This window comes from Panicum hallii, chromosome 2 (assembly GCF_002211085.1).
Source record: "Panicum hallii strain FIL2 chromosome 2, PHallii_v3.1, whole genome shotgun sequence".
Classification (NCBI taxonomy): Eukaryota; Viridiplantae; Streptophyta; class Magnoliopsida; order Poales; family Poaceae; genus Panicum; species Panicum hallii.
In genome coordinates, this window is record NC_038043.1 from 8,907,405 (window position 1) to 8,921,380 (window position 13,976).

The window sequence follows — 13,976 nt, forward strand, 5'->3', positions numbered from 1 at the left end:
CGGCATACTAAGGGCAATACTAGATTTGCAGGAGGGTGTGTGAAGACCGGAGAGCCGCCTAAGTGGCGTGATGTTCGCAGTAGGTGGTGCATGAGACACATCGGTGCAAACTTTTTCAGGCAATTCAAGAACAAGCACCTTATGGATATGTTCAAGAGGCTATGCAAGGAAACAAATTAATAAAAATTTAACAAGCAGTGGTAGAAACTTGATGAAGTGACCGGGAAGAAAAGAAGTGAGGACGCAGCAAAAACCAGAACTGCACAGGATGAAGCAGGGCTTTGTGTCCTTTGCCAACAGATACTGCACGTACTCGCAGAAGGTCTGGGTCAGCGGTGAAAATCTTTTCTGAATGGATTGAGAATGAACCAAAGAAGAAGTGGGCGTTGCTTTACGATACCGATGGTGCAAGGTACGGCATAATGACCACCAACTTCGCCGAGGTTTACAATTGGGTGATGCGAGGTGTTCGTGGGCTTTTACTGGTTGCAATTGTGGAATTCATCGTCCACGGGTGTACCGATTACTTTAGGGATCGGTTCACTAAAAATCAGGCATACATGCAAGATCCTGACAGATATTTTGGGAGCATGATGATAGATTATATGACCAAGAAGGCAGCTAGCGCTCAGCTACACCACGTACGGAAATATGGTACACAGGAGCTCAAGTTTGTGGTAGCTCCCAAAGACAGAGCACGACATGGCATGAGACGTCATACTCCTGTAAAGGAGTGCATCCTCAAGTTTGATGGTACTTGTTGTTGCTCATGCATGAGGCCAAAGTTGCTGCACATACCTTATTCTCATGTAATGGCTGCTTGTGCGGATATTGGACATCCTGTCGATATATATGTTTCCCATTACTTCAGAAAGAAGATAATTGCCAGCATCTGGCAGTACGAGATCTATGGGTTTCGTATGGTTGGATCGTTCACTGAGGCAGCGAATCCTGTGATCTATATTCTAGACCCGAGAACAGCTCGGGTTAAGCGAGGGCGCCGTCAAACATGGCATATTTGTAATGACATGGATAAGTCAGAGCTCCATTCGAGGATACAGCGCTGCAGTGCATATAACCAGTGTGGACACACGTATAAATGTTGTCCGAACAATGATGCTGGGCCTAGTTCTACTGAAGCTGGCCCTACAGGTGATGCTACAGATGGAAGACCTCCGGTTGCATCAAGGAGTGGGAGACGTCGCCGATCGAGTGCTACTACGATATCAGGCATCGTTTAGTTATAATTTTATTTGAACGTTGTTTGCTCATGTCTAATATTTGCCGAGTTGAGTTTGTATCAGACCTGGATGTGTATTTGTAATTTTAACAGACCATCATGTGTATTTGTAATATTTGCCGCATTGACTTTTAACAGATCATTATGTGTGTTTGTAATTGTAACTGTGACTTGGCATTTGTATATTTAAACTGTTTTTTCCATACTATTTTATTTTTAATGGCTTGATGTATCGTACTATCGTAATATTTAGATTCTACATTGCAAAATATTATCGCTTAACCATCTTCATATAAGTTTTACATACCGAAATCTTCTTCATAAAATTGAACTAAATTTTTTTATGTATACAAAAAATTATGGCGAATAAATCTTGTATTTGAAAATAGTATAAATTTTAAATAGTTTCTAAAATATAAATTCCAACAAATATTAAGAAGGTGGGCACCTCCCGCCCGTTGAATAGGCTCTCGGGAGGGGCCTGGAAAAAGTTTTGGAACCTCCCGCCTGTTGGATGGGCGGGAGGTCCCCGGCCCCACATCTGCCGGTTGATCGGGCAGGACGTACCCATTTTCCAAAAATTTGCGATTCGGCACCCTTTTTCGAATTCAATTTTTTTATCTTTTTCAAAAAAACTCAGCAATCATGCTTGACCGGGCCGTGCTTGACCGGGCCGGGCCGGGTAGAGCCGGGCCTCCTGCTTGGCAATCTATATCCGGCGCGGAAGATGGGAGGAATCAAGACTTGTTGGAGGCATTGCCGGGTAAGCACGTGCAACGGACCAAAAAGCGTCTGGCCGCGGCCGTACCGGCCGGCCCACCGGCGACAGCGTATTACTATGCGTCATGAGGGAACAGCATCCGGCCGGTGGCGCGCTCCCAAGGAGCCTTAATGCTTTGCAGGACCGTACACCGTGCTCATTACTGGCGTAGCTAGGGTACAGTTACGTAGGGGAGAGGCAGAGGGAGTTACTACTGGCATAGTACTAGTAGCTTGGACGATGAAGCACATGGATATAGGAAGAGGCCACAAGGGCGCTTTTCTTCCGCTTGCCCGGGACAACAGATATTTTTCTCTCTGGACGAGAAGGGCTAGTGCAGGGGTACAAAGCTTGCAGTAGTACATTCCCGGTTACAGAAAAGACTATGGATGTACATAAAATTATAAATAAAAAAGAGAAAGTCCAGTTTACACTCTCGAACTACTGAGTCAGATTTTCAACCCTTAACTACAAAACCGGATAATGAAACTCATCCAACTTTCAAAACCGACCACACAAGTTTGTCTTTTGGGTGGTTTCAAAGGTATTTTTGGTATTTTTTTCATTTGTGAAAATTAAAAATATTCAAGTATAAACTAGAAAAGAACTATGTATGGTTGAATTTAGTAAACAGCTTGTAAACAATTGTCACACCCGGTTTAGAAAAGGTAACCGAATGCATTATATATGTGCGCCAGGATCCAGTTCTGCACATACAGTAGATGTCATAAGCGAATATCCGAATCAATGCATTAACAAAATAGAGTAAAATAGTACTTTATTATATGACCGACAGTCTTAATCTTAAACGAATAAATAATGTCGATAAATAGCAGCGGACTTCAACTTCACAGGCAGTTGACTGGGAGACATACGCCTAGTATTCTTCAATATCTTCGGGATACATCGGGCAATTATCTTGTTCTGAGCAGCATTATTTTTAATAAAGCAAGTGTGAGTACACTTATGGTTGGTACTCAGCAAGTGGAGTAAATTACATGACATGCAAGGCTATAACCAAGGAAAAGCTAACATGGGTTGACTATGTTACGCATTTTTAGTTGGTCAAGTTTTAATTAGGCAAGCATTAGCTAAGTGTAAGTTTATACCAGCCCTTAAATAAACTATCTGAGTTGAATCAATCCATAACACAAAGATAAATAAACAGAACCAGCGATTTAAATCATGTTTAAGTATAATGTGAGGGTTCAAGCCGCTCTTAACCGTGAGCACGGCTGATATATCAGTTTTCACTCTACAGAGGTTGTACACTTTACCCACAACTCGTGTTTCCCTTGATGCCCGGCTTTGCAAGGCCCTTAAACACTTCCAAGGTGAGTGGCAGGGATTCACTACGAGGCCTTTACAAAGATTCCCTAACTTGCATTGATCCGCTAAGGTTTCAGGCCGCAGTGGTCATAACCCTCCCTAATGAGGAAGACGTCTTACCCAGGATCATATCTACACCTCAAGAGGACCGAGCTATACCCCATCAACGCACTCCCCTCTTGCCCTTTTGGTAAGACCTTTATAAGCTAAGGTTTCTAATTAATTAGCCAAGACCAGAGCCATGTAGTATTGTGGTTGCACTATTTTTCTGGGTGGTTCTCCATGTTCCAATTAATTCAATAATCTCATTTATCACCAATCAATATTCCAGAATATAAGTAGAACATTATCATGACATTCAGGTTATCCAACCAAAATCTATGTAGAAGCGATTAGCGTAACTACAACATGAATATAAATACCCAGGTTTAATCAAGGAAGTTCAATTGAGTCTAGGCATATCCTTAACTTGGGATCCATCATATTCTAGACACATGCATGCATATAAAGTAAAGGTGTAATTGTGATATTAATAGGATGGAAACATGATCAAGAACCACTTGCCTTTGTTAGCAAACTGCTGCTGCTTAGGAAACTCTTCAAAGCTCGGCTCTTGCGGACCCTCGAACTGCGTATCGTCTATCGTCGTACACAAGCACATACAAGCAAACAAGTGCAAACAATAAGAAATAGTACACCAATCAATATAAACAGAACAAAATAATGTAATAAAACTACTGCTCATGCTGTAAGGATCACGTGAGCGCAAGAATCGATGAAACAGAGTTAAAACGGAGAAATTAGGGCTAAAATATGATTCCAGGGGCTTAATTGTGAAGGGTTTGAAACTAGAAGGGCCCTAACAGAAGAAACTGAGGGTTAGATCATAATTAAACCTTAGACCTAGGGGCTAGATTAAAAAATAGAAGGGTTAAGGACGGTGGGTTCTATTTTAGGAAAAGACAGGGGTCTAAACAGAAGAAAAAGGACCAATTCGCGAATACTTTTGAACTTCGGTGGACTACGGGTTGATTCTGGGGAAACTTAAGGGCTCAACTGCAAGAATGCCTCGGTTGACCGGTACCCTGATCTATTGACTCGGGGTTAGATCGGATCTGGGCCGTCCGATCTTGATCCGACGGTGGGGACGCAGGGGACGGCTCGAGTGGCGGCGGCTCGGACAGCGGCGCGCGCCCGGACTTCGCCGGGGAAACACGATAACACGTTCCCGGCCACGGCTAAGGCTCGGATCTGGACTGGTAGATAGAGCGCGCGAAGGGGAACCCAATTGGGGGGTTAAGAGGGAGGAACGATGGCCGTAGGCGGCGGCCGACGGCGAGAGGCGGCTCGGGGAAACCGGCGAGGTCGTGCGGCCACGGGAAAGCCAAGGGGAAGGGAAAAGAGGGGCCTGCGAGGGTCCTCACCACCGCAGGAAGCTTCTAGGGCGGTTGTTCGACGGCGAGCGGCAGCGGAACGGCGGCGGCCCGAGGCGGTGATGGTGGCGGAGCACTTCAGGCTAGGGTTTTGAGCGTAAGGCGGCGGCTGCGGCTAGGGGAGAGGGTTGGGGTACGGGCGGCGCTTAAATAGGGGCGGCTGCGCTCCTGGGCGTGCGGGCCCGAGGCGGAGACGGCGAAGATGGTGCGGGGGAGGCGTGAGCCGGACTCGGGTTCGAGTCCGGGTCCGGTGCGGGGGGGGGGGGGGGGGGGAGGCCTGACAGGCGGGCCCTGCCTGTCAGCGCGAGGGGGAGAGAAGGAAGGGAGGGGCGCACGCGGCTGGTGGGCCGGGGAGAAGAAATCGGCCGGGCCAGCTGGTGGGCCGCGTGCAGGGAGGAAAGGAGAGGAGGGGAGAGGGAGACCGCGGGCCGGGCCGTGCGGGGAAAGAAAAGTAGAGGAAGGGAGAGAAAAGAAGGGAGGGAGGTGGGCCGGCCCAAGAGAGAAAGAGAGGGAGAGAGGGAAAGGAAAAAATTGCAGATTCAAATACTTTTGAACTTTGAATTCGAAATTTAAATCCAAGTGAACCACAATCAATGAAACAATGCAAAGGGCATGAAATGCACATATCCTATATTCCCTTATATTTCTTTTTATAGATGAATAAAAATACTTTTAATTCACAATAACCATTCTAAATTCAAAAGAATTTGAATTAAACCGTGTGAATTCTAAATAACAACTAACCAAGTTTATTTTAAACTTCTAGTTTGAATTTAGGGTGTTACAACAATGAACAATGCCAGAATTGGAGCATGATTCCTCATACTAGACTGCCAAAGAAAAGCTTAGTTTCTACGCAAGAACCCCTAACCTCCTGCCATAGTTCGTCTTAACCTTTGAGGGTAGATGAGTTTATTTGTAACAACAGTTGTTAGCAAAATCGAAGAGGAGAGAGAGGGAGACTCGAGAACCCGGTAGTGAGTTTTAGCTACAACAACTAATAAAGAATCTCTGCTGACATTTTTTGGATTTTTTCGCTATTATGGTTTTATTTTTTGTAAAGATGAATTGGATTAACCACACGATCTATTGATCTCTGGTGTACAATATATACACGTACAGCTCAGGAGAGCGGGCTAACTAATCGGCCTGGATTACAGGAGAGACGCCTGGATTACATGAGAGACGGAGTCGTGGCACGCCGAGTCGTGCGGAGAGCGAGGAGGACGGGCCGTTCGCACACGACGTCGCGTGGTGAGCGTGCGGAGTGCGTGCTGTTCGCGCACGACGTTGCATGCAGAGTCTTGCATGCAGAGTCCAGGCGCAAGTCCGTTGCTAACATTTTTAATCGGATCGAGGATTTTGCGTTATTAAACTAGCAAAGATCGTTCTATCTTGTATATGCTACTACATATTTTGTTGCTATTAACCATTCTTCCTCTCTTTCTTTTTCTTTGGGTGGACGCGTGACGTATGGTCATCTTTGGAGATCTAATAGGACAAAATAATAAATACTTTTACACACTGAGTGAGAGACAGTTGGCAGAGGCCGGGGCCTTGGGGGATCAATGGAGCCTGCTGGGAGCATTTAGCACTCATGTGGAATGAGAGAAGAGGACAAGGAAGGGAGGTCCAATTATCTCGGAACGTATGAAACAATGGAACCCACATGTTTACATAGTCGTCTCTCCTCTTCAGCCGCCGAACTGTCGGTGCTATCAGTTTCAGGCTTTTAGCCAAACCCGCCGCAAGCCCCTATTCCTCCACAGCTATTGCTTGAATATATATTGCAACATATGGAACATTACGGTGGAGTCCAAATTTTTTCAGGATATACTCCAATGATGTTGAATAATAAATATAGTAGTTGCCAACATTTGCATTCCCATGGGCGAGTTTCAATATTGTTACATTCTTTAGGTACTCAATTAAATGACTTTAATTTCAGTTATGGTGTGATGGAATATATGAAGTGAAAAAAAAGCATATAGCAGTAAATTTCTATATAGTGTCAAAATTGGATGTGTTGTCAATATTGTAAGTGTGAACATATTGGTTGAGGTGTGACATCTGCTGAGATAAGTTCTTTGTGAAAACGAACAGAGTTTGTTGTTGGAAAGACTGAGAATATGGATTTTTGTTGCCTTTTTTTGTTGCATGCATGTCATTATTATTGAGGACTATCTTAAAGATTTAATTTTCTTTCACTTTCACCCGCATCAAGATGTTGAATGTACTCGGTTCAAAAAAGATGTGGATTATTTCAATATTGTAGTCTCATGTGACCACATCAACTGAATCATAGCTTTGAGACTTTGACCACATCAACTCAAGCATTTTGACGTTGAAATCATGCATATCTTTGAACTCGAAATGTGATTACCAATGATTTACCTAATAGCCATAAGGTAACACATTTCCTGTTCCTAAGAACCTAATAATGGGCAAGTACCCTGCGCACTCTTCCCCTGCTAATGCACCAATGGCCTACCCCTTTCCTTGTAAGCCATCAATTCTCTCAAAATTTAACTCTTGAAAATTAAAGCAACTGAAAGTTCAACTGAATCTTAGCTAGCTTTGAGACTTTAAATTGACCACAAAATTTTGAAGATGTGGGAATCCATATCTTTGAACTTGAAATGTGAAATTGTTAATTAATTATCTCATTAGTTCAAGAAGGTCCCACCCATATCCACATATTACAACAATAACGACATGTGAAGCATAAAATCAATAGGAGTACAAACTACTCGCTTCTTATAATGAACACAAGCTTGCCACACGCAACACACATGGACCAGGCTGGTGATTATTATATATGAAAAGATAGTACATCACTAGTCCCTGCTAAAGGTTGGGGAGGTTTTTGCTGATCACTGGAACCGATGGCATGTGGAGCTTCTTGCTCGGCTGATGTAATATGTTGTAGGTCATGAAACCTCCTCGATCCAGTTTGGTTTTTCTACTCGAAGTGATGGGGACTCCTATAGTTCCATTCTCCGTCTCTCTTAGCTCTCCTAAGCATCAGAAGTTGTTCTGCTACTTCCATCATATCAGGTCGGTCTTCAACCTCCTCATTCAGACACTCAACGGCAAGCTTGCCCATTTCTTCCAGGACAAACACATCTTCTTCGGTTACTGAAATATCCTTGTCGAACATTGCCCTTCCACTGTTACTCTTCGCCAGAACTCTATGGAACTCAATGATGAGGCTGCAATGATCATCGTATATGGTTGGCTTCCTGCAGATAAGCTCCAAGAGAACAACTCCAAAGCTGTACACGTCGCTCTTCTGTGTCAAAAGCCCGGTTTGGTGGAATACCGGGTCTATATAGCCCATTCTCCCTACCGCAAACATCGTGAAGTCCTCATCTCTTCCTAGCAGCTTGGACGTCCCAAAATCTGAGATCTTAGGCATGAAATTGCCATCCAGAAGTATGTTGGCTGACTTAACATCACCATGTCGTATGGTATGGTTTGTGGATGAGTGCATGTATTTTAACCCCTCCGCGGATTCAGTTGCAATGTCTAGACGCAAGTCCAAAGAGAGAGGCAGGTGACGGTTGGCTTTGCCATGGAGGACGTCGTAGAGGTTCCCATTAGGAGCAAACTCGTATACCAGCATTGGGACATCAACCTCTAAGCAGCAACCCAAGAGCTTGATGATGTTCTTGTGGATCATTTGTGATTGGATGATCACTTCATTGGTGAAATCCTCCTTCAGAGCTTCGCTTACCTCAATGGATGCCTTCACTGCCACCTTATTTTGTGCTGTCCTCAAGAGTCCCCTTATAGACATAACCGGAGCCTCCTTTGCGAAGGATATGTGAATTGTTCTTTGTGATTTTCTTGAGCTCCTCCTTGGTGAAAATCCTGATGTTATCCACCTTCTCAAGCACGGAACCACCATTCCTTTGGAAAAGTTGGTCCATCCTTCTTTTCTGGCACACCATTAGTGTGAACAGGAGAGCAATAGCTAACAAGAAAAAGCCCGAACAGATACCTACGTACAAAAGATCATGGAAAGTACGTAAGAGTTCCCATTAGCCTTCCATATTATAATAAGGTAAATGTTGAAAATAGGCCTGCGCCCCCCCCCCCCCCTCCCTCCCTCCCTCCCTCCCTAGCTCCCTGTCCCGTATGTTACCTCGTGGCACCTAAAGTAGCCGGTTCTTTTTTGTTTTTATTATTTTGCTAAATTATGTCTTTGCATTTGGTAAAGAAAGAAAAAAAGATGAGTGAATTAGCATAAACTGCCATGTGAGAAGCTTTGTTAGCGGTGCATCCTATAGCCATTGCAAGATTCACATACTTTATTAATAAATGCATAATCCCTTGAGTTTTCCCTTGACACAAAAAACAGTAACTGAAAGCACTAAGTTAAGCATCTTTAAAATTTTACTCCCTCAATGTCAAATTATATGTTGTTTTGGATTTTCTAGGTAATACTTGGTATGCACTTAAATAAGCTATGTTTAGATATGTAACAAAAACTATATATCTAAAAAAGTTAAAACAACCTATGATTTGGAACCAAGGGAATATGTGATTATGTCTAGTTGTATTTTCTAGGTAATCAAGCACATCTGTACAGAACTATAGCCTCAAACAAATAAATTCACGTCAAGTAAAATGAACCTTTTCCACTAAAAGGTTAAAAATGTTAGAGTGTGCAGCAGAATTCGGCGTGATCATTATACCCTACCATGTCCAAGTCCACCGGAACCCAACTAACCAAGGTCTAGGGCCTATATCAACCCAAAAGACTAATCCGATAGGTGAGAGTTATCCCACCTTATATGTTATGTTGCCCCACCATGAACTTTTGATATGGGTCTGAACCTAACAATCTCCCCCGTCGTCATACATCATACCCAACTCTTCCATCACAAACAGCACATGTGATCTCCCGGAAGATGTAGTTCCAGGCCCCGACCCGAGTCCAACTCTCCAGCTATACACAACCCGTGTGATACTATGGAAATGTTCACAACTTTTGTATGTAGCCCGCTATACCCACAAGCTGGTTCCCTACCAGGTCCGGGTCCACCAGAGGCCCAACCGACCAAGGTCTTGGACTTAACTCAACCCAAAACACTAGTCCAATGGATGAGGGTTTCCCCTACCTTATATATTATGCTCCCCAACCATCAATTTTCGATGTGGAACTAAACTTAATAATTGATTATTAGAACATTAGCCCTCACGGTGACGAGCCGTTTGCTAATCTCCATCAGTGAAAGAGATAATTGAATCTACCGAGAGGAACTTGCAATATCACAGATGACATCAGAGACACGATCTTTGTTGATGAGATTCAGTCGAAGCTTATATCCCTGGAGCATGATTATGGGATCCTCTCCACTACTGCAACACCATCTGCTTTCGAGTTCCGACTCGTGTCGCCTCCCTCCTGCGAGCCTATCACTATGTTGTCATTGTTACAATAACAGCCCTCCTCTAACATTTATGAACATGTACTAAAATTTCTCATGATGAAGCTATTCCCCACATATCCCCAACAGAGTTTAGGGCCTCGACGCGGTCGGTACGAGACTAACTTTTGCCCCGATATGCATCTCAAGGTTGGGGTGGGGATAGAAGTTCAGGGGTTAGGGCAGGGACGGAGGGCACTCCCTGGCCCCCATCGCACCCCGTTGCCATCCCTATATGGGTGAATGGCGAGATTGGCAGTGGCTTGATCATGATCGCAGGTGGTGATGGTACTGTTTTGTTATATTTGCAGCACCCTATCACTGCTAGTCCTAGAAATAAACCTACCATGCTAGTGCTGTGTTTTACTATCGATTTTCTACTGCTGGTTCCAAACCCTGAAAAAACCTACTTTTATATCGGAAAGAGGTGCTAGTGCTTTTGTAGTAGTTTTGGCACCACTACCTCATTAGATTAGTTAAAAGGAGTGAAGTCATCTTTTAAATTTGTTGCAGGCATTCAAAGACATTTAGATGTTAGTTCTTGAAATCCAGTAACACATAAAGAACAATTTTCAACTTCTCAAACATCAAGGGGGGGAGGGTGGGGTGTAACCTAGGGCAAACCATGCTTGGATGGGGAACTTCCTGATACATTGCTTCTTCGGATCACCACCATTGGTGGTCATGTAACCTGAGGGGCACTTGCAATGGTAAGTTCCTTCAGTGTCCTTGCAAATGCCGTAGCAAGGATACACCTCAGGGTGTGTGCATTCGTCAATATCTGTTAATTTATCTCAGAAATTAGTACATTGAGGTAGTTATACTACTTAACTAAAAGTAAAAGATCTCATTAGAAAGAGGTTCCGTGAAATCAATGAAAGGAAATTTCAGAGTCAAATTTCATTACTAATTGGCTGTTGCAGTTGGGAAACCGTGATGAAGTTACCCCCTATGTATCATTGTCTACAATTGTACATTGCTTTAAACCGCACCTAGTAGTAGGTTTCAGTAGAAAATTCCACAAAGAATAACTATTTTTAAGAAACAAAACTTCTTTGTGTTACTTCATTGTAATTCCAAAAAAGTGTTACTTTTTGGGTCAAACTATCTTATCTTTAACTAAATTTATAGGGAAAAGTATTATTTCAAGATGAATTTAATGACAGTTATTTTAAAATACCTTTTATATAAACTTCGTTAAATTTAAGATGGTTTGAATTAGGAAAAAAACTAATATAACCCTCTTTTTAGGATGTAGGGAGTAAATAAATAAAATTACTATATTTTACGGTATATTTAGGAAACAACTTGTAGTGGTTTTAAATATAATATTCAACAGATATGAGGTATCTTGAAGGAAAAAGTAGTAATAATGTTATGATAATAATGTTGCCTTACTATAAATATCAAGTAGAAAAAAATTACTACACTGCATAATACAGTATTTTTAAAAAATATGTAATACTCTCTCCATTTCAAATTATAGGTCATTTTATCTTTTCTAGATGCATAATTTTTGCTATGTATATAAACATAAAAAATCATATATATATCTAGATTTGGAATAGAGTGAGCGTAGTTTTTAATATTGCAGAATTTAGAGTTTAGGTTGTCAATCAAAGAACAGAGGAACGAAGGGTGAGAGGATATATTTACTGGGCTCTTCGTACGGGTTGCCCTCGAACCCTTGCTTGCATTGCAGAAGTAGCCAGGCACATTGGCGGAGTCCACGCACTCACTGTTCGCACTAACGCAGCCGTAGCGAGTGTTGTTCCTGGCCGCGGCGCACGTCAGGGCGCTCTCGTCGCGGATGGCCCAATCCAGCCACACCGGCATGCTGGTCCGCTCCACGTCCATGCCGTCGTGCGGCCAGTCCTCAAAGGAGACGATGTTGTCGGTGAGGCCGGGCGCGATGACGACGCGGCAGCAGCCGACGCTGGCGCACCTGCCGTCCATGGCGCTCCCGGGGCCGCTGCAGTAGGCGAAGCAGCCCATGTAGTACTGGTAGTTGTAGCGGCCGGTGCCGTTGCTGACGGAGTTGCTGGTGTAGGCGCCGGTGTTGCAGCCGAGCACCACGAACGCGTTCCGGGCGTCGGAGATGCGGTACACGCGGTGCGTGTTCACGTCGACGTGCCCGTCGAATCCGGCGACGGTGCCGCCGGTCGAGTTGTAGCACCGGTACGCCACCGGCAGCATCACCTTGAACTCCGGCTGCGGCGCCACCGACAGGCTCGTCACCGGGATGGTGTAGTGCGTGGCGGAGGGGAGCACCGCCAATGGTGCCGTTGTTGACGCAGGAGATCTCGAAGCCCTTGCTGCGGAAGCAGCTGGCGCCGATGCCGAACGGGTAGGGGACGTCGACGTCGCCGCACTTGGTTGGGCATCCGCGCCGCCCCAAGGCGGCCGCTAGCGTGGCCACCGCAAGAAGCAGCGTACACAGCAGCAGGGACGGCGCCGCCGCCGACATTGGCTGACTTGCTCGCGCGGTGCAGTGAATGGAAAGCTTTTGGCTTTTGCTTTAGTTTGCGCGAGCCATTGGCCTGGTCATTTTGTGACTTGCCATCATGAATAACAAGATAGTAATACTCAACAGGTTACCAGTGTTTTCCATGGACCTGTTCTTTTGCTTGACTTCTAGATTTATTGGTCCTGTGTACATGCATGCTTGTTCTCACGGGAAGAACTCTTCTTCTTTCGATTGGACACTGGGACAGGAAGGTGCCAATATCACATCATTGATGCTTTATTAGGTCCTTTCCATACTCATGGGTTCTATAATTAATTAACGAGGTATATTTTTACAATAATATTGTGACCAGGTCATTGAGTTGGTGCCCAGGTTATGCCTCGGGGATTTTTTGCAAAGTGGTATGTCTTGCAAAAGCAAAATGAAATGCAATTGGATTCTTGGAAGGGTTATTTATATTTTAAGAATACTTTAATAATGGTCACACAGGTAAATAGTACACATAGTATATCATAGTCAATTCAGGCTTTTGCTACGCTGAGCCTCCTAAAAAAAGTTTGAATACGAGCATCAAGCAATGTAAATGTGTTACTATATATACTTTGTAAATGACTTCTTCTGTGAATGAACGTGATAAGTTTGGCATGTATTTGATCAAGAGGTGGGATGTCAGATAGGATTACCCATGGATCTAAAGACCTGCAATGACGTCATGACTACCTACCTTTTACCTATCTTTTGCTGAGTGGACATTCATGTACCTTATTAACTTGCACCAATTTTGTTGGCACATATTTGACTAATAGCTAGACTGGCGTGCCATGGGCACCTATATCAAGATGTTAAACTGAAGTAATAGTGAAAAAGAGACGGCTCCTTCTGCTATATATGCTCAAAACAGCATTGCATCGATGAATCGAATCAGATTAAAAAAATAAAACTCATCCTATTTTAAATTCATATAAAATTTTCTTCATCATATTGGTCTTTCAAGCACTGTACAATTTTTGTTTTAGAAAATTGCTGATTTTACACATTTAGTGTATTTAGTTGATTGATGTACCTAAGAGATTGACACGCTATGCTACACTGGTTCATAGTTTCGATAAAAAATAAAAAGAGCAAATTGACAATAAATAATTCGATTATAGTTTACAAGTTTACAATATTTGAAGGAACAAGGTCAAAACGTAGTAAGGCTGCCATGGGTGCATGCAGCATACAATGTTTATCTACTGTTTTTATACGTAAAAAAAGCATACATTTGATATTGTCTATGGACAATGGTTCTTCAAGCAGTAGGAAAGAAAAA

The 13,976-nt window shown here is 43.5% G+C and overlaps 1 pseudogene; it reads right to left on the reverse strand.

The window, feature by feature from the left end:
* Positions 1–7,561: 7,561 nt before the first annotated feature.
* Positions 7,562–12,833, reverse strand: LOC112883282 (annotated as a pseudogene).
* Between the last annotated feature and the right edge of the window lie 1,143 nt (positions 12,834–13,976).